The sequence below is a fragment of the Balaenoptera acutorostrata genome, chromosome 7 (genome assembly GCF_949987535.1).
Source record: "Balaenoptera acutorostrata chromosome 7, mBalAcu1.1, whole genome shotgun sequence".
Classification (NCBI taxonomy): Eukaryota; Metazoa; Chordata; class Mammalia; order Artiodactyla; family Balaenopteridae; genus Balaenoptera; species Balaenoptera acutorostrata.
The window spans coordinates 107,012,925-107,034,849 of NC_080070.1; the positions used below are offsets into that span (position 1 = coordinate 107,012,925).

The 21,925-nt window shown below is 38.6% G+C and overlaps 1 long non-coding RNA gene across 1 annotated transcript; it reads right to left on the minus strand.

Moving 5' to 3' along the window:
- Positions 1-499: 499 nt before the first annotated feature.
- LOC130708607 (uncharacterized) lies at positions 500-20,838 on the minus strand. The gene is made up of 3 exons (XR_009008871.1): positions 20,804-20,838; positions 1,614-2,061; positions 500-1,412 (listed from the first exon to the last, which is right to left on the minus strand). It is a non-coding gene; the product is annotated as an uncharacterized LOC130708607 (long non-coding RNA).
- Between the last annotated feature and the right edge of the window lie 1,087 nt (positions 20,839-21,925).

Sequence of the window (21,925 nt, forward strand, 5' to 3'; positions counted from 1 at the left end):
GGACTTAGTGACCAGGGAGCCTTTAGCAACCTGGAAGTGAGTGTTTTCATGGGGTGGGGAGGGCCTTCAGGTGTAGATGGAAGGTGGGGCATGGAAGCAGTTCCTGTAGCTGGTGCTTGTAGGAGCCTGGCTGTGAGAAGAAGAGAGAGAAAGCAGAAAAGCTGGGAATTGAGGTGAAGGCCTTTGGGAATGGACAGGATTCTCGTACATGTTTATGCTGGTGGGAAGGAGTCAGGAGTGAGTGTGCAACTGAAGATATAAGAGGGAGAAGGGTACAAATGACGGAGGGAGGTCTCTGAGAAAGGAGGGAGAAAGGGGCTTCGGAGGACTGGTGTGGGCTAAGACTTGAGCAGGAGACAGATTTCCATTGTGGTAGGAGAGAGGGGGAAAGAGGTGGGTATGTTTGTGGTTGAGTTTTTTTTTTTTTTTTTTTTTTACATGTTGCCAATACTTTTTAATTGCTATTTGTTGCACAATTTTTAAAAGATTTTTATTGGAGTATAGTTGCTTTACAATGTTGTGTTTGTTTCTGCTCTACAGCAAAGTGAATCAGTTATACGTATACATAGATCCCCTCTTTTTTGGATTTCCTTCCCATTTAGGTCACCACAGAGCACTGAGTACAGTTCCCTGTGTTATACAGTAAGTTCTCATTAGTTATCTATTTTTTTTTTAGTTATCTGTTTTATACATAGTAGTGTATATATGTCAATCCCCATCTCCCAGTTCATCCCACCACCACGCACCCTGAGTTTTCTGCAGCAAGTTGGGGCTCCTCTTTTCACTGGGAGAAGATGGGGAAGGTGTATCAGCTTATGTTGTCTGAGAAGCAGACACCAAGATAGAATCAAACATGCAGGAGATTTATGGGGGGAAGATGCTGGGAAGTGGGAAATGGAAGAGGGGGCAGGAGGAGGTTGTGAGAGTCTTGGACGGCAATACAGTCGGATACATATCAGAGAAGAGAGGGAAGTACAAAGGACTGAACCGGAGGAACCTCAAGCTGTGGTACAGCCCTGACAGCGTCCTGGCCTAGCTGCTGGAGAATCCTGTCCCTAGTAGCCCACAGGCTCAGGCGAAGCTGTGGGGCAGCCCAGCATGTGGGAAGGGTGTAGGCACCGCGGGGAATCCCCAGGCGGGGCAGCTGGAGACTCCTTGTAGCAGCTCTCCCCACGACCTGCACATGGGGCATCACCCAGAAAGAGAAGGACCCACCTGCAGCATCTCCACCAGCAGCTGTGGGGCTCCAGCTCCCACTGAATGGCCCAGTGTGATTCTAGTTCCCAAACGCATGTCTCTAGCTGCTGGCCTCCTCCCAAGTTCTCTCCATCCCTGGGGTGTGCGTGGCTTCTTGATGATGTTAATCTCTGATTGTCTCTCTTCCTCCGTTTGGCTTCTCAGCTCTTCAATGGCTGGTGTGAAAGATGGAAAGTGATTTCTTCCTTCCTGGATGGCCCATGACTGACAAAGGGGCCCATGTTCACAGCACCTCTCACCCTCCCTCCCTTCCCCCAAATCCTGATTATAGAGCTATTTAATTTGTTTGTTTATGTTTGTTTGTTTTGTGGTCATCTAACTATACTAACTAGGACTAAGAAGCACTAGAAACCTACCTAGAATGCCTGGTTCCAGCAAGAAGTTAAAATCTGGGGTTTCGGAAGAGGCTCAAACGTTGTACAGTTGTCCCTCAGTATCTGCAGGGGATTGGTTCCAGGAGATCCCAGGGGTACCAGACTCCACGGATGCTCAAGTCTCTTACATAGAATGGCAGAGCACAGGGACTTCCCTGGTGGTCCAGTGGTTAAGACTTCGCTTTCCAGTACAGGGGGTGTGGGTTTGATCTCTGGTCGGGGAGCTAAGATCCCACATGCCTCGGGGCCAAAAAACCAAAACATAAAACAGAAGCAATATTGTAACAAGTTCAATAAAGACTTTAAAAATGGTCCACATAAAAAAAAAAATCTTCACAAAAAAATAAAAATAAATTAAATAAGATGGCGGAGTACAATAAATACATTTCACTCTCTGTATCCGCAGATGCAAAAGCTGCACGTGGGAAACCTGCAGATATGGAAAACAGACTGTAATTATAATGAATACAGCCACTAAGCTTTGGACATTGCAAGCTCAGTGTTTCTCAGCTACACTCCCATTTCCCACAATACAATTTCCACTTATTCCTCATGTCAGGGGTGACGCCCATCTTATTCCATTCTTGGCTCTTCAGTTCTGTAGGATCCAGCATATCTGTCAAAAACTACACTGAGGAATAATGACTTTGTGTTCACTACATTATCTTCACAGCTATGTGCATTTGAAAATTCCTACCCAGGGTTTCTGGTCATGTGGTGTGCTGATTTTCACTGGACACTGGGTAATTTTTTCTCCTATTATAACCAACGTCTAGAAGGGAGAAAAGAATATTCTCCAAATAATGGGTTCATCTCTTAAACATGATAATTCCGGGGCCCACAGTAAGTGCCAGGAAGGATATATTTTTTCTATTACTTTTTATTCATTGTTTTTCCAATGAAACAGCTATTCTAGGTAGAAAGCCATAATTCCACCCAAGTATAATTTGCGGAGACATTCAGTAAGGACTCTGGGTTGCACCATCCACAACCTGGCAATGGGGCAGCCGGCCTTCTCATTTGCTGCTGTCAGTTGTAATAGGGCATGTGGGGCTGCAGAGACCTTTTCTAATTCTTTTCTAGGAAGAAATACAACAAAGAGGGATGCATACTCGTTCCAAGGCTGGTTGGCTGCAAGAGATCGTTACGGTAATGGCCCCAATGTGTTCCCGCCTCCCTGTATGCAGGCCACCTTGCAATGTGACTTTGCCCACAAGGGGCGAAGTCCATTTCTCTAACCCTCGGCCAGGGACTTGCTTTTAGCCTATGCGACAAGTACAAAAGTGATGCATACAGAGGCTTGAAAGCGTTCACCCACGGGACTTGCTTTCTGCTGTCGGGGTCCTTCTGTCGCCGGGTGAGCAAGCCCAGGCTGGCAGGCTGCAGGGTGAGGACCCTGTAGAGTGAGCAGCGCAGCCAGCCCAGCAGAGGCCCCAGACCACAGAAACCTGGAAAACTGGTCATGTGAACTCTCGGGGATGTTCTTATGCCCTTCCAGCCTTCTCTCCCCTTCAATGGATACTTGGGAAAACTTAAAAAAAAAAAAAATACTGTATGACTTCATTTCTTAATGAAATTACATTCTTAATTTCTTGTTGAAAGTTTTCACTTTTAAATGTCCTTCTTGGCGTTTCACTAGCAGAGTTACCAGTGGAATATGTTTGCATATAAACCCATTTTTGCCTTTTCATAGGGCACACGATCATGAAAATGGTGTTTGTCGTTCTGATTCACTAAGCTCAGGGTGGTGTTTCAGGCAGCAAAATCTAACAGTGTCTGAGTGCAATAACCAGGTAAAACACCTGGCACAGACCTGGTGCGTGCTTGGTGTTCCACACGGGTTCTTTGGATGATTGCAAGGATGTCTAACTCATTCTAGAAATAGAAAAGGAAAGATTTCTCCAACCTTGAGATCCTCTTATATGAATCTGTAATGTACCTGCATTTACTTCTTCATATATTTTTCTTAACCAAGATAAGTTCATTTAAAGTATGCAGAGATTTTTAGCTACTTATCTAAGTGATAGAAAAGTGTGGAACTAGAGGGAGGGAGAGGAAAGAAGGAGATAGAGCAGAAGCCAAAGAAGTTTTTATGATACCGTCTTGACTCAGCTCCATGAAGTGGACACAAAATACACTTGGGCCTTAGAGCTGTTCTCGGGGATGGGTTGGGGTGAAGGAAGTGATAGGCGTTTCAGAACTGAAGGAATCGGGTACCTCTGCTACCTTCTCATGTGCACATCAGGTGGGGTTCAGGCTGTGTTTAGCTCCCTTATTTGCAAAAGAGGTGGAAATCTCTGACGATAAGAATGAGTTAAATAAACATTTCCCAGACAGCTTGTATCTCAGGCTTCCAAATTCACTGCAGAGTGGGAGCTAAAAGGCGTGTTTCAACAGCTCCTAACGACAAAGCATTGAACATTTTAACGGAAGACCAAGAACAGCAACAACAAAAGAAAATATCAATCGAATGCTTTTTTTCAATATGTGTATCAGGAAAATGAATTAGAAGCGTTGGATTAACACTTCAAAGAAGGAAGATCTTGAAACACTTCTATCATACAGAACAGAGGTTGGCAAACTACAGCCTACAGACCAAATCCAGTCTGCCCCTTGTTTTCGTAAAGTTTTGTTGGAATACAGACTTGCCCATTTATTTACAGATTGCCTATGGCTGCTTTGGGGCTACAACACAGACTATCTGGCTTGTAAGACCTAAAATATTTACTATTTGCCCCTTTCTAGAAAATGTTTTCCAAACTCTGACATGGAAGAAGGTAAGGGGTAACTGCGTGTATCTATGACTACCAATCCCTGAAAATGTATGAAATATCATTGATATTTTCTTTTTTTAAAAATTGAAGTATAATTGATTTACAATGTTGTGTTAATTTCTGCTGTACAGCAAAGTGATTCAGTTATAAGTATATATATACATTCTTTTTATATTCTTTTCCATTATGGTTTATCACAGGATATTGAGTATAGTTCCCTGTGCTATACAGTAGGACCTTGTTGTTTATCCATTCTAAAATAGTTTGCATCTACTAACCTCGAACTCCCAGTCCTTCTCTCCCCTCCGCCCCCTCCCTCTAGGAAACCACAAGTCTGCTCTCTGTGTCTGTGAGTCTGTTTCTGCTTTGTAGATAAGTTCGTTTGTGTCATATTTTAGATTTCACATATAACTGCTATCATATGGTATTAGTCTTCCTGTTTCTGACTTACTTCACTTAGTATGATAATATTTAGTTGCATCCATATTGCTCTAAATGGCATTATCATTCTTTTTTATGGCTGAATAGTATTCCATTGTGTACATGTGCCACATCTTCTTTGTCCATTCATCTGTCCATGCACATTGAGGTTGTTCCCATGTCTTGGCTATTGTGAATAGTGCTGCTACGAACATAGGGGTGCATGTAGCTTTTTGAATTATAGTTTTGTCCGGATAGCCTCTTTATTTCCTTTGCCATCTTTGTTGTTTCATTTTAATGACCTTGTAGTAGGTGTTCCAGCTCAAGTACGAGCCTCAGACATATGTAGGCAGGGAGCTGGGGGATCCAGAAACCCATTTTTATGGGGACCGAGGAACAACTTTGGAGAACTCACAGCTCAGTTTCAGTTACATGAATCTATGTTCCAGTTCCAACTCCATAGAACTCATGTCCTCCCATTCTAACAAAAAATTCTTTTACTGAGTTATTTCACTACAGTCTCTTTAAGAGATCAGTCAAATGCAGTGGTGCTCTGGGATCTCTTTGAAGGGGAACATAGTCACACAAAGGAAAGGGAGAGGGGCATCTCTCCCCATGCTATCACATCATAACATGAGGTTTTGGCCACGTGTGAACTCTGGTCAGTTTTTGGTGCTCAGGGATGCAACAGCCAAGACGGTGGAAGGCAGTAGCCTTAGGGGTGCTTATTGAGTAAGACTTGGTTGAACAGAAAAGTTGAACAGAGGTACCAGCCCTTGAGGCTCGGTGGAGGCTACAGTATGAGAAGTGTAGAGAGAAGCTCAGTGCCTGCTTATATTCCCCGGGGCCTGGGGGACCTGGCAGAGTTGGTGAGGGTTAAAGAACCTCACTCAGGAATCCAGCTTGAAAGATTTTCTGGGAGTTGCTAAAAGATAGACACTGACCACACCAGAGTGGGCAAAACGAATACTTTTTTTTTCTAACAGAATTATTTTCCCATTTGTTTTGAAAGTAATCAAGGGAATCAGAGTGGATGGGAATCAGAGAATTGGTCTTGGACCAGCAGGGATGTGAAGCAGAGACACTGTGTGCCTCTGGTCAGACTTTCTCCTAACTTCACTCCACACACTTCTTCCTCAATAAAAAGTGATAACCCCCAGGTCCCCGTGCTCTTCTCTGTAGGTTTACAGAGAACCAGGGCGAGAGATGCTCCACTCTACTGCAGAGACTTTGAGGTCACACTCTGAGATTGCTAACAAAAAGAGAGACCAGCTGTAAGAAAATGCAGGGTCTCTTCCCAAATCAAAGGAAGACTTCTTTTCCTCCTAACTTTGATCATGCCACTTAATCTTTCAGAGTCTAAGCTAAATGTAGTGCTGTTTATATAGAGAACAATCTTTCCAGGAAAGGGGCCACATGCCTTTGCATTTCACATAGGATTTCTTCTATAACAGGTATAATGTGATTTTTGGAGGAATGGTTTATATGTAAGAGTAATACTTCATCTATGGACCATATAAAATGACCTCATCACAGAAGCAAAATGAAAGCTGTGGATGCTGGGTAGCCAGTTACACACACACACACACACACGTCTTTATGATCAAATGTAATAGGGGGATGCTGGATTACAAGACTTAAATGGTTTATTGACTTCAAAACTTCTCAGGTCCTTAAATATGCTAATGTGTGAAATGTATTTCTAAGAGAAGAACATAATTTGATCAAGAGGATCCTTTTATGTGACATAATGTCACTCAAACACATTCAATCTTGGCGTGGTATAAAATCCCAATTATTATGGGATGGGCCTTTCCTTAAGATGGTAGACATCTGGAAGGGTGCACTGGATTGGGAAGAACTCTTAGGGATGAAGGTGATAAACATTCAATGCAAAAATAGCTGAAATAAAAACAAAATGCCCTGGCTGTGTAGCTGAGAAGCATTACAGAGCAGCTTGGTGCAGGGCTGAGTAGGTGTTCGGGTGGAGGACTTGGTCTCCTGCTCTTTCTTGGTCAATTTCTCTCCCTCTCCTTCCACCTTTCAGCTCTGCTTTTCTCTGCTCCCCCACCCCCTGAAAAGGTCCTTTCTATAAGGTGGCAAATCTGTGATCTCAGAAGGAAAGAATGCCTCTTTTCTGGGAATCCCAGCACCATCCGGAGAGAGCGCTCATTGGCCAGCTTGAGTGATATATCCATCTGTAATCCAAACACTGTGGGCAGGGGAATGCTGAATGATGGGGAGCTAGGTCGAGGTCATGTGTTCACCCCACAGTGGAGGCGAAGGAAGGGGAGTTATTTCCACTCTAACTACATGGGGCAGGTTCTTGATAAGAGAGTTTTTGGGGTTTTTTTTTTTTGTTTATTTTAACACAAGACAGAAGATGTGATGCCAGGCAGGCAAAAAAATCAACAGACGTGCACTAAATTTTTTCACACAAACATAAAGTCTGGCTGTGTGCCTCCCAGTTTAGGCCTTTTACCTTTTTATTTTTATTTTTTTAATTTAACTTTTATTTTATATTGGAGTATAGTTGTTTCACAATGTTGTGTTAGTTTCAGGCATACAGAAAAGTGATTCAGTTATACAAATACATATATCCATTATTTTTCAGATTCTTTTCTCATATAGGTTATTATAAAATATTGAGTAGAGTTCACTGTGCTATACAGTAGGTCCTTGTTGATTATCTATTTTATATATAGTAGTGTGTATGTTAAACCTATGTCACAGTTACATCTTTGGTTCCTTGATTAGTCATCCCATTGATCAGATATCTTCACTTGGAAGGAAATATTTCTGACTCCTGTATTCTCTTTTTCCTTGTACAGATTACTAACTCCATAAGCCAATCAGAAAAAAAAAAAAGATTCTTTAAAGGACTGATTCTCAAAGTGTGATCCTGGAGCATGTATATCAGCTGGAAACTTGTTAGAAAAACAGATACTCTGGCTCTATCCTAGACCCGCTAAAGCAAATCTCTGGGCTTGGGGCCCAGCAATCCGTATTTGCTCAAGCTGTGCAGGTGATTCTGAAGCACATTTAAGCTTGAGGACCACCACTATCCAGAGAGAGTTAAAAACCACTTAACCATTGGCCACTTCAGAACCGCAGAGGGAAATTTTTCTTAACAGACCACCATGTGGAGCTCTTTTCTGATCATTTTTATTCAGCTGGCCTGAGATGGTGCTTATTCATTTCTAATTTCCCAGAGTTCCACAAGTAATCCAAATGCATACTCAAGTTTGAGGGCCACTGTTGGAAAAGAGCAAAATGTCTAAGGTAAGGTTAGTGGCTAGATTTCAAAGTTTAAGGTAAGATTGGTGGCTACAGTTATGTGTGGGGACAGTCACCATAATACAAGAACATGCACCCCTATGTTCACAGCAGCACTGTTCACAATAGCCAGGACATGGAAACAACCTAAACGTCTATTGACAGATGAATGGGTAAAGAAGATGTGGTACATATATACAACGGAATACTACTCAGCCATAAAAAAAGAATGAAATAATGCCATTTGCAGCAACATGGATGGAACTAGAGATTATCATACTAAGTGAAGTAAGTCAGAACGAGAAAGACAAAATACCATATGATATCTATCACTTATATGTGGAATCTAAAGTAAGGCACAAATGAACCTATTTACGAAAAAGAAACAGACTCACAGACATAGAGAACAGAATTGTGGTTACCAAGGGGGAAGGAGGGTGGGGGAGGGATGCACTGGGAGTTTGGGGTTAGTAGATGCAAACTATTACATATATAATGGATAAACAACACGGGCCTACTGTATAGCACAGGGAACTACATTCAATATTCTGTGATAAACCATAATGGAAAAGAATGTAAAAAAGAATGCATATATGTGTATAAGTGAGTCACTTTGCTGTACAGTAGAGATAAACACAACATTGTAAATCAACTATACTTCAATGAAAAATAAATCTAAAAAAAATAAAAAATAAAAATAGAAAAAGAACAGCCCATGAATTTGAACAGATTGGAAACTGCATGGCCCCAGGATTTGAAAGCAGCTTGTGCAGAAAGAAGTCAAGCCAGGCAGGGTAAGGAAATGTGATGAGGATCAGGGAAGCTCTTTCAGATAATGTGGCATGACTCAGCCATACTTGGAAAGCAAGGAAGACAGAGGCGCCAGGATTCAGCGATCTGAGAGGTATTGGGAAGAGGCCAGGGCAGAGGACAGGAGGAGAGCGTTTGAGCAAAGGCACTAGGTGATTGTGCAAAGTCAAGAGGCAGAGCTCCAAACAGCAACAGATTCTACAGACAGGCTAAGGATAAAATACACATTTTCTAAGATCGCAAGTCAGTTGTTTCGGCCCTCTGACACATGGAGAACAACTCTTCAGCAGTGTCATCTTGGAATAATGGAAGGCAAAGACACACACACCCTTCAACAAGTATCTTGGCAGCTTCAGGGACCTCAACATAAATTAAACATGCCAGCAACAAGTGCTCGCTTTCCTGAGGGATAATGACACAGAGAAGGGTGACCAGCTGTTTTCCCTCTCCCAGAGGAAGTGGGCTTAAGTAGCAACACAGGGGATGCAGGGCAGTGTAAGGAGATCCTTTCTAAAGGGAAAGTCCTGAGATCAGACACAGCATGGATTACAGCGGGAGGCTAAGGAAGGTTCTTCCCCAGAGGGTGCTGCCTGCTAGGGTGGTGTCCCTTGCACTCACAGCTGCTCTTCTCCCTTCCCTGAGATAGTCCTGGACGTCTCTGCAAAATCCATCCAAAGAAGCAGATGTATAAAGGTTTCTAATGCATGGATTGCCAAAACATCGAGGACTTGAGGGAATGAGGCAAACAGAGCCTTTTAGGTTTAAACAATCCTCTGAAGGATCCTCTGGGAACTTCCTGACAATCCAAATTAGAGCATGAAATCAGTCTACCCTTAATGAAAAGGAATGTTCTCATTGGTGGATAATTTCTACTGCCTCTTAATCCTTTCACTGCCTTTTAGAATTTCCACCAAGTGCTCATCGTGGATGGAAACTGAAGGGGAAAACTCAAGTCAGTTCTGCTATATATTAGCTCTGCTAGAGAAAGAGACCTCCTAAAACTCAGAGGGACCAGAATCTACTTCATAAATTGCAATAAGGGGAATGCCATCCGTTTGGATTCTCTCGGGAACAGTCTAGTACAGAAAGGACAGTGCGAGATTGCCAGTTGGTTAGACATCATTCTTTGGCACATTGACACTCTGTTCATAACTAGTAAGATTGAGAGAAAACGATTTACATCATGGGGTCCCGGTAAGAACCAAACGGATTACTGAATCCTCAGCGTGGAGCACTGTCTCTCTATGATGCTGGTGTTGCTAAAGCGTGGAACCCTGGCTCATCCCCCAAACAGGCAAGTCTTAATCCAGGATCCTGAAGGATCCTGAAGCAAGATCTGAAGAAAGGACAATAAAATAAGAGAGGAGAAGAAAGAAGCAGCAAGACGCATACATGTAGGAGCTGAGTCAACAGCACACAGACTACCGGGGTGCTGGGTCTCTAAAGGTACTACCTACTACTGCTCTCACGACCACCTTCAGCACCTACCATTACCTACCATTTATGGAGGACTCGCTGTGTGCCAAGGACTGAAGTGTAGTCTATCACCTCGAATCAACTAACTAGTAAGTGGCAGATACTAGATCTGAACCAAAATATGCCTAAAAGCCCATGCTTTTACGCCCTGAAAGGTGATGAACACAGATGGTCCCAAGTGAGACATGGCTATATATTTACCAACAATTTTTAAAACTGATTTTCGCTCTCCTCTGTACTCCTTGTGTAGTTTTTCAATAAACTCTCACTAAATGAGGTTCCCTAAGCTTGTCCTCATTCCTTGAAACCTGACAGAGCCTGAACACACAACTTGAGATCCTTCATGCCTCTGCTCCAGACCTTCTCCATCTAGCGGAGCAATCCCTCAGTCACTAGCTGGGTCCTAGACATCTCTGCATCGGCATGAGCATTCATTGCTATAAATCTCCAAGTACTGCTTTAACTGCATCCCACAAATTTTTATATGTTATACATATATATATATTTTTTATTCCATTCAAACTATTTTCCTAAATCCCCTTGAGACTGCTTCTTTGACCTATTGATTATCTAGATGTGTGTTGTTTAATTTTCAAGAGTTTGGAGATTTTACTATTATCTTTTTGTTATTGATTTCTAGTTTAATCTCACCGGGGTCAGAAGACATACTTCATATGATTTTATATTTTTTGATTGTTAAGTTTGTTTTATGACCCAGAATGTGGTCTATTTTGGTGAATGTCCATGTGCACTTGAATGTGAATTTTGCTGCTATCAAATAAAACATTCTATAAATATCAATTAGATCCATTTTCCTGAGGTGCTACTTTGTTCTACCTCACTGATTTTATTTTGACCTGTTTTTTGACTACTGAGAGAGAAGTGACGTAGTCTCCAACTATAATTTCTCCTTTTATTTCTATCACTTTTCCCACTTTTTTGAAGCTTTTTGTTAGGTATCTAAGTATTTAGGGGTTCACTTGGGGTTTTATCATTATGCAATCTCTCTCTCCATCCCTGGTAATTTTCCTTGCTCTAAATCTACTTTATGTGATATTTATATACCACATAAATTTTCTTCCTGTTATTGATTGCATGCAGTATCTTTTCCATCCTTTTACCTTTATTCTACCCATACCATTATTCTAAAGTGGGCTCCTTTTAGATAGTGTATGGTTGGATCTTCTTTTCATCCATAACAATAATCTCCATCTTTTAACTTATATTTCATGTCATTATTTTATATTTGGATTTAGACCTGTCATTTTGATTTTTATCTTCTGTTCGTTTCCTCTATTTTTCATTCCTCTTTTTCTCCTTTGATGCTTTCTTCTGAATTATTTGAATTTTTGGAGCATTTTATTTTCATTCTTCTGTGGAATTTTGACTATATTTCCCTGTATAGTTATTTTAGTGGTTGCTTCAGGGATTATAATACACATACAAACTAAACTTTTCACAGTCTACTTAGGACTGATATTTTACTGCTTCAAGTGGAATGTTGAAAACTTCCCATCATATAGGTGTCTATATTCTCCCCCATCCTTTGTTGTAGTTGTCATATATTACACCTACACACTTGAAAACTGTTATTAGAGACAATGCTATGATATTTTCTCTCAACTGCATACATGTTTCATACAACATAAGAGGAAAAGAATCATCTCATATTTATTTATATATTTATGTTTTCTTTTACCCTTCCTTCACTGCTAATGTTCCAAGTTTCTCTCTGATATAATTTATCTTATACCTGAAGAACTTACTTTAATATTTCTTTTATGTAGCAGGTCTACTACCAACAGATTCTCTTAGTTTTATTTTATCTGAAAATATCTTTATTTCTTTTTATTCCTATAGAATTTTTTTTTGCTAGATATGCAATTCTCAATTTATAGTTCTGTTCTTTCCGCCCTTTTATAATGTTGTTGCGCTGTCTTTTCTCTCCATGGTTTCTGACGAGAAGTATGCAGTCATTCTAACCATTGTTTCCTTATAGGTAATGCATGTTTTCTCTAGCTGCTTTCGATTTTTTCTTCTATTTATTTAATTTGCAGCTGTTAGGTTATAATGTGTCTGGGTGTGGATTTCTTTGAGTTTATTTGAGATTTGTTGTACTTGTTACATCTGTAAGTTTATATCTTTTGCTAAATTTAGGAAATTTTCAGCCATTTTTCCCTCAAACACGTTTTCTGTGCTACGCTTTCCCTTCTCCTTCTGGGATTCTGATGACATAAATGTTAGGTCTTTTGCTTTTTCCAGAAGTCTCTGACTCTCTGTTCAATTTCTGTTAGCTCTCTCCTGTTCAGAGGGTCTAATTTCTTTCTTTAGTTCATTGACTCTCTCTTCTATCATTCTTGTTCTGTTATTGACCCCATCTACTGAATTATTTATGTCAGGTTTCATATTTTTTCACTGTCAAATTTCCTTTTGGTTCTTTTTTATATTTTCTATATCTATGCTGAGACTTTGTATCTTACTATTTGTTTTACTATGTTCATAAGAAAGGTCTCTGATTTTTTTTTTTTATGCCAAGAATATTTGACTGCTTGGATTTTCTTGATATTTTTTACATTATGGTAGGCAGATGATCAATACCCCATGGTCATAGTTTGCTCCAGAAATCACTGCATATGTATACAGAACTGAAGCAGAAGTTTAGAAGCTTCTTTCTCATGGTAACACTGTTTGCAAATAAAACCCATACAAACACAGAAGTGACAACATAAGATATGCATAAAAGAGCAAGTGTCATGGGCAAAATAACAATCCCCTAAGGATGTCCATGTCCTAATCTTTTGAACTTGTGAATATCTTACTTTATATGACAAAAGAGACTTTGCAGTGTGTTTAAGTTAAAGATACCTTGAGACAGAAAGATTATCCTGAAATATCCAGTTGGGTCCAATGTAATCACAAGCTTCCTCATAATAGAAAGAGCTGAGAAGATTGATGATGGAATCTGAGGTTAAAGTGCTGTAGCCAAGAGCTAAGGAATGAGGGCAGGCTATAGAAGGTGAAAAAAGCAAGGAATGGATTCTCCCCTAAAGCCTCCAATGGGAATGTTGTCCTTGATTTTAGCCCCATAATAACCATTTAGGACATCTGACCTCAGAAACTATAAGATAATTCATTTGTGTGTTTTAAGCCACTAAGTTTATGGTAATTTGTTACATCATTAATTGGAAACTAATATACTAAGGTTCTGGGGTAGGATCTACATGAGGGAATCATAGTGATTTATGAAGTTGACTACATGCATCACAGTTAATTTGCCAGAACCAATGGTTCTCTAGGAATCTCTGTGGAAGAAAAAAGAAAGAGAGAGATGATAGAGATAGAGATAGAGATAGAAACAGAGATAGAGAGAGGGAAGGGGATAGAGAGGAGGAGGGAAAGGGAGAGAGAAAAGAAAAAGGAAGGAAGGGAAGGAAGATCATTTTGTGAAAGCCCTAAGGTCAGCTGAAACTTCAGACTTGCATTTGATTTTATCTGTTTATCTAATTAATTTTCTCTTCCACACTTTCCTCTATTTTGCTTGGCTCCTCCTTCGAAAGTCAGAGATGAGATGTTTTCATTCAAATAGTATTTTAAAATTCGCATAGAATATTTCATGTTTTCCTAAAAGATCAAAGATAAAGATTACCTATAAACTTTCTTCAGCTTATTATGAAACAGATCAAATTTGCCTCAAGGTGACACCTAATTAAAATTATATTTTTTTAAATTTGAGTTGAATATTCTTGCTTTTCCTTCTTTATTGAGGTTTTAAAGAAAGACTTCCATATATATAAAAAAAGTTAGCATAAAATATGTATAAAAATAAAAATTAATTTAAAAATATATAATAAAAATTAACATAAAAAATAAAGACTTCCAGAGAAGAATAGCAAAACCAGCATAGGCACATAACATCTCCAGCTCTCAGATTTTTATTTAAATGATAAATGGAAGTAAAAACAGAGATCAACCTCCACCAGCATTGGGACTGCCATCCACATACTAGAAACATCAGGGAATATAGTTAGCAGGAAGTAGTATAAATCAGACTCCATTCCTGAGAAACAGCAGCTGCCTGAGAAGTAATCAGAGAAGATGCTAATAAAACTCCTCTAAGGTCTCCTAACTCAGCAACAATATGAGAGCTAGAGGTGAGAAAAGACCATGGGGCATATGGTGCCCTCCGCCTCCTGGAAGCCACCGAAGCACTGGAGGCCATAGTGGTTGGGGTGATTGGCATGAAGGGAGAACATGATTGACCGTCTCCGGCCTTTGCTTATTCCTAGAGTCTGGGCCATGCTAAATGGAAAGCTGGTTACCAGAAGAGCTTGTGCCCACCTTGTGATTTTTCAAACTCAGTGAAGGACTATTAGAATCAAAGTACTCTGTGATTGTCAAGTGATGGCTTACCCACTTTGCTAGGTTTGGGGGATGTCTGTAAACTAATACATAAGTACAGTAAATGGCATCTTTTTTTTTCATTCTGGATTCAAAAATTTCATGAAGATGCTTATCCCATTCTTGGGATAACTATAACTCATGTTTAACCATAGTCCACTGTGTAAAGATGAGCACAATGAGAAAAATCATCAACTGTCTTCAAAAATAGCGCATATCAATGAAAAAAAAGGTTCTCTAGGAAAACAGAGTAACTTGCTATGAGGAACAGGAGGAAAATTTAGATAATTTCTCATGTTCAATTCTAAATGATTGAAGAGGACATTTTATCTTTGAAACAAATTTGAGCAGCCATGAATAGGGCTCAAGGGAGTCTGCAAAAAGAATGAAAATATATATGGGCTAGTTGAGGGATTATAAACAAAACAAGTAGAGTATGATAGATTAGTTTTTGTAAAAATCACATTGGAAAAATAGTAGACATATATGAGAAATCTTAAAGTTACATGGAAAAGATGAAAAGAGGAAAACAATAAATAAAAGTTAACTGCCTCTACTACCATTGGCTGATACATATGAACAGTGTCTTAACTGTTAGCTGAGCAGCCTCTGTCCTGTTGAATGATTTAATAACTCATTCTGCAATCAAAGGAGGGATGAATGTACTCCAATTACAGACAACATTCTTGACAACCTCTCTAGCAGAACCCTGGCAGAGATGAAGGTCTGACTGTTATGGATTATTGTTCTTGGCCTGCACTTTATCAAGGGTGAGAAAGAGTTTAACCATAGATCACACACCCAATTTGATGACAATAAATTTATCAGGAAAAGTAAATTGGGTTGTGAGTCTAGTTTTCAATTCATGGCTGAATTGAAACCATAAGTTGGCTACAAATAGTAGAGTTTGGCTAAAATCAATGAAAGCATTCTGTGAGAATCAATTACCTATATAGGACTTTCAATAAGAAGTATTGTAAGTTTTTAAAAATCGGTGCTATAATCCTTTATATCAGTAAAATTTATAAGCCCCTGTGTATGTATATATATATATGTATATACATATACGCATTCCAGAGCCAGTTACTAAACATTTACCAGCACATCACTTTTTGTAGATGATAATTATATCCTAAAAGTTGATAAGAATTAATTGAAAAAAACTAACTGTATAAATAAATGCAAAAATACTTATAGAAATATTTTATTTGATAAAATTGATAGCAGTATTTGATTTGTTAATTGAAAACAACTTATTAAGTAAAGAATAATTAAAAATTATATATTTATTTAAGTATTATATATTTTAAAATATAATTATATACATTTCAACTTAAATATTTGAGACAATTTGCCATTTTGGGGGGGCATAAAGTTAAGGCTATCTCTTTTAGTGTGTGTGCACTCATTAAAATTCCCTTTTCTCTTTCTTACATACATCACATCAATTAAAGCCAAGACCTCAAGGACGTCTGTGACCCAATGTACATAACTTGCCCAAGGTCACACAAGCAGGTAAATGACAGAGCTGAGATTTGAGCCCAGACAGTTTGGACACACAACCTGTATTTTTAAGCAGTGCACTGCCTTGATTCTCCTGTGCAAATGCTGGAGAGCAGCCGACAGACCATAAGTGTTCATCGTGCAGAAGGCATTAGCCAGTATGTCTGACAGAGGCACAGGAGGAAGAGGTCTTGGGGCTATCTATTACAAGAGTCACTATAGCTTTACTTTATAGCAGCAATAACTAGTTTAAAGGTATTATAGGGCTTCCCTGGTGGCGCAGTGGTTGAGAATCCGCCTGCCAATGCAGGGGACACGGGTTCGAGCCCTGGTCTGGGAAGGTCCCACATGCCGCGGAGCAACTAGGCCCGTGAGCCACAACTACTGAGCCTGCGCATCTGGAGCCTGTGCTCCGCAACAAGAGAGGCCGCGATAGTGAGAGGCCCGCGCACCGCAATGAAGAGTGGCCCCCGCTCACCGCAACTAGAGAAAGCCCTCGCACAGAAACGAAGACCCAACACAGCCAAAAATAAATAAATAAATAAATAAAGTAGCTATAAAAAAAAATGCTTTAAAGGTATTATAAAAATCTCAATTCAAAACCACAATATGATACCACTTCACATACACAAGACGGCTAACATCAAAAAATGGAGAAATTGGTACCCTCCTACACTGCTGGTAGGAATGCAAAATGGTGCAGCCATCATGGAAAATAGTCTGGTAATTACTCAAATGGTTAAATATAGAATTACCATATGATCCAATAATTCCACTTCTAGGTATCTACCCAAGAGAAATGAAGACATACGTCCACACAAAAACTTGCACAAGAATATTCATAGACACATTATACATAACAGCTAGAAAGTGAAAACAACCCATATGTCCAACAACTGTTTTAAAAAATCTCAAGACAGGGCTTCCCTGGTGGCGCAGTGGTTGAGAATCTGCCTGCCAATGCAGGGGACACGGGTTCGAGCCCTGGTCTGGGAAGATCCCACATGCCGTGGAGCAGCTGGGCCCGTGAGCCACAACTACTGAGCCTGTGCATCTGGAGCCTGTGCTCCGCAACAAGAGAGGCCGCGATAGTGAGAGGCCCGCGCACTGCGATGAAGAGTGGCCCCCGCTTGCCGCAACTAGAGAAAGCCCTCACACAGAAACGAAGACCCAACGCAGCCAAAAATAAATAAATAAATAAATAAATTAAAATTAAAAAAAAAAAATCTCAAGACAAATATTAAAATATATGTTAATAAATATAACATGAAATACACTTGTTCTATGTGAAGAAAATGCTATAACTTTGATGAGGGACATAAAAGAAAATTTGAAAAAAAAGGGACTTATGCATTTGTGTAAACAGAATTTTGTGCTTTGTGAGTGCATAATGTGTTGGAGAATTTGATATTATAAGCAGATTAACTCTTCCCAAGTTATTTTAAAATTTTAAGTAAATTATTTAACTAATTTCAGTAAAAAGCTCATCTTCCCCTGTTTCTGTACTTGTTAATAGGATTATAATGTTTACCTGAAATTTTTAACTTTGAGAAATGTCTTGTAATTAAAAAAAAGAATAAAGAGATTTATTCTACCACATATAAAGTATTATCAAGTTTCAGTACCTGTACAAGTATGAAGAAGCAGATATTTTAATTAAACAGAATAGCTCAGGAACATAATTCAATGGTATGCGATTAAATTTGTATTCAAAATAATTGAAGAGAGAAACAATTGTTGAATAAATTATGACAACTGTTAAAAGATTATATTCAATTATTATCTGACATTGTACTTTAAAGTAAGTTACAGATAGGTTAAAAAATTTAACTTTTCTAAGATACAAAGCCATAAAAGAACTAAAATGAAGTAAATATAGGTGATGTTAATTGATTAAGAGCCTCATAGAAATAAAAGCTATAAAAGAAACCACAAATTAATGTGTTTGTATATATAAAAAAGTAAATCTTCTGTACATAAAAAAGCATTATAAAATCTTAAGGTGAAATTGCAAAGAGGGAAAAATTTGTGCAACAGATAAATGCTTCCTATCTGTAATATATAAAGTGCTTTTACACATCACTTAGAAAAAGACAACTAAAAATATTAAATAACATATAAAATTAATTTATTCAATTAAAAAGTCCACTTATGAAAGCATGTCATAAACAAGTAATAAATGAAGTTTTTTTCCATAGGTTGAAAAATTTTAAAGGAATGATAATCACTGTTATGAAGTGTGAAGTAAAAGGGCATTCTTAAATATTTTTAGTTTGACTATCAATTTCTATAACCATTTCAGAGAGAAATTATCCTAAGGGAATAAATAATGATGTTATAAAACTAACATAAAGATATTCATGATTGTATTATTTATTTTTACCAACAATAACTAAATAATGCAAACTTAATGATCCCCAATAAGGTACACGCCCAAAAAATTATGGTAAAACCACATGGTTGAAAGTTACTAACAATCATGCTTTCAAAAAATTTAATCATATGAGAAAAAGCTCATGATATGTCAAGTCAAAAACTTTACCCACATGATTCCAGTTATTTTCTATGTGTACATACACACACACACGTGTGTGCACACACAAAAGTGCCAAACCGTGTGTATAAAAACACTCACACATAAACTGGAAAAAATATATCAAAAAGTATATGATGATTAGCTCTAGTTAATGGTATCATCGATAATTTTTATTTTCTCCTTTGTGTTTAAAATTTTTTCCAAATTTTTATAGTAAACCTATTTATTTTATAAGTGGGAATTAAGTTATTAAGATTAAAACGTAGTTTTAAATTGAAGGCATCACATAGAATTTTATAATTAAGTCATAAATATTCAATCAGCAAACATTTATTGATTATTTACTATGTGCCCTGCCCTGTTCTTGGTGCTGGGGATACAACAGGGATAAAACAGACAAATTTTCTCCCTTGTAGAACCTTACATCCTAGGAACAGATCACACAAAAACATCTCCCTCAGACTCTACTGCCAATACAAGTATGTTTCAGGGGCTAAAGCAGCTAGCACTGAGTGGGAAATCTTATCCTAACTCAACTAACTCAGCAGGCGTTCTCCATCTGTGTGAACATTGGTTAACTGTGGACCACTCATAGATGAGCCACACATTTCTGTCCAAGTGACCTGGTACCTGACGCTGTAACTGAAGTTATGGGTGATTTAAGTCCAGACTCATCCTCTTTCTAAAACTCAGAGGTGGTAATCCTGATTTTCCAAAGCTTGGCATTTCAAGTGTCAGTAGCTTTATAGATGATTTATAGCATTTCTGCTACATGGTTTGTGCAAATTCAGTAGTCTCAGATCTGCAAAGACATGCTTATTTACAGCCAATGGGGGCAAAAAGTACTTATTCTATCAACTCTGTGTCTTTTAAATAAATTCAGTTATGTCCACATTCGTTCATCCACATTAGATTCTAAATTCTGGAGGAAAGGGACCCCAGAGGGTACTCTGAAGTTTGTACAGACACTAACTTAAACACATTAATTCTTAATAAAGACTCTAATGCTTCAGGATGATTAACGCTGGGTTACTCAGTACATAGTAGAGAACTGTGCACATTATCTGATTAACGACTTACCTGGGGTGGTATATAAATACTCTTTTACAAATTTGTCCATACACGCTTTGCTAGTCGTGCTGAAAATCACGTTTCCAGACTATTTACACAAAATAAAGATGAAGCTGCCCAAAAAAGTGTTTTACTCTTGGTTGAAAGGATGTATGTGTATTCTTGATTTGTATATTTTTGTATAGCAGTCTATGTTACTGGAAGGGCACAACATAATTATAATATGCATTTCTCTCTTTTGTGAGGATATATTCATGGAAAGAGAATATTGTCAGGGCTAGATTACTTCTACATCAACACATATATTGAATTTGTGAAGGAATGGCTTATAGTAACATATTTTATTTGTTCTCTTTCCCTTTCTCAGAAAATAGATTTTCACTATTCTAGTTCATTCACCATTTTGTTTAATTAGGACACGTGCCCAATCATTAGGAGATCCAAGAAAGGTCCCAAAGTCTACACAGAGCTCAGAAGACAATCATCATTTGAGTTCCTAAAACCAGTATTTTCACCTTTTTTGAGCATCAAAATCTTCTGTAGAGCTTTTCAAAACAATCCTGGGGCTCATTCTCAATGATTACCGTTTTAATAGATTTGGCTGGAACCAAGGATTGCTATTTAAAACAAACAAATGAAACTTACATGGGTGATTCTGATATGTCCTGAAGGTAGAGAACCATGATCTTGAGATATAATAACTTCTCAATGATTTTAAAAATCATTTCAGAAAATTCATTGTTCATATAACAGAGTTTTCCCATATAACTTAAATATATCAATTTGGTTCAACTCAACCAATATTTATCGAGAATCTATTATGCACAGGTCACCTTCCTCTGATTGGGGAATACAAGGATGTGCTACAAACAAACAAACAAAAAACCAAAAACCTATTGCACAATTACCTTAATAATTGAACTTCAAGGGAGAAGCTGGTAGGATCTGTAAGAGAGGGAAAAGGTGCTATGAGGGTTTGAAGGAGGGAAAGGTCTCATCACTCCCATAACATCTTTATTAAAGACGTATTTGAGATAGACATTGAAAGGTTGATGGGAATTTTGACAAGCAGAAGTTGCAGGGCAGGCCAGGGCAGAACACTGCAGGAGGGAGGAATGGATAAATACGGAACAAACTGACCAGAGCTTCAGTAGAAAAAATAAAGTGGGAAAGTTCTTTTGGGAAATTGATTCCATAGGCAAGAACTCAGTCCAAGGAAATGAAATAAATTCCCTTACCACTATAGGACTTAATGAAAACTGATTTTCAAAGAAAGAGCTCAAAAAAAAAAGGAATAGTACACACAATAGAATTAATTGGGGGAAAAAAGGAGATTGCAGTTAAAGAAATAAAACAAGGAATAAAACAACAATATTAGAAACACATACATTAGAAACTATAATAAACAGAACACCATGCCTGAAATTTAATTATTATAATAAAGGCTTGAGATACAAGAGTTAGTGCAGAGGGCAAATATAAAAAAATAAAACATTAAGATAGATGACACCCTGTTTTGTTAAATCAAAGGTGCCATCAACTGTAAGACACACCATTATTTTATGTACCACTCAAAATGCAAAAATGCACTGCAAATTACATTATGATGCAAGGCTGTCTTATTTCTTAGAATTTTTTTTTTTTTTTAAAGAAATTCACGGTCTTTTATTTATTTATTTATTTATTTTATTTTTGGCTGTGTTGGGTCTTCGTTTCTGTGCGAGGGCTTTCTCCAGTTGCAGCGAGCGGGGACCACTCTTCATCGCGGTGCGCGGGCCTCTCACTGTCGCGGCCTCTCTTGTTGCGGAGCACAGGCTCCAGACGCGCAGGCTCAGTAGTTGTGGCTCACGGGCCCAGTTGCTCCGTGGCATGTGGGATCTTCCCAGACCAGGGCTCGAACCCGTGTCCCCTGCATTGGCAGGCAGACTCTCAACCACTGCGCCACCAGGGAAGCCCTTCTTAGAATTTTTGTATTTACTGAAGGAGCTCATTTAATCTTAGACATTGATTGTTTTACATCACATATCGTT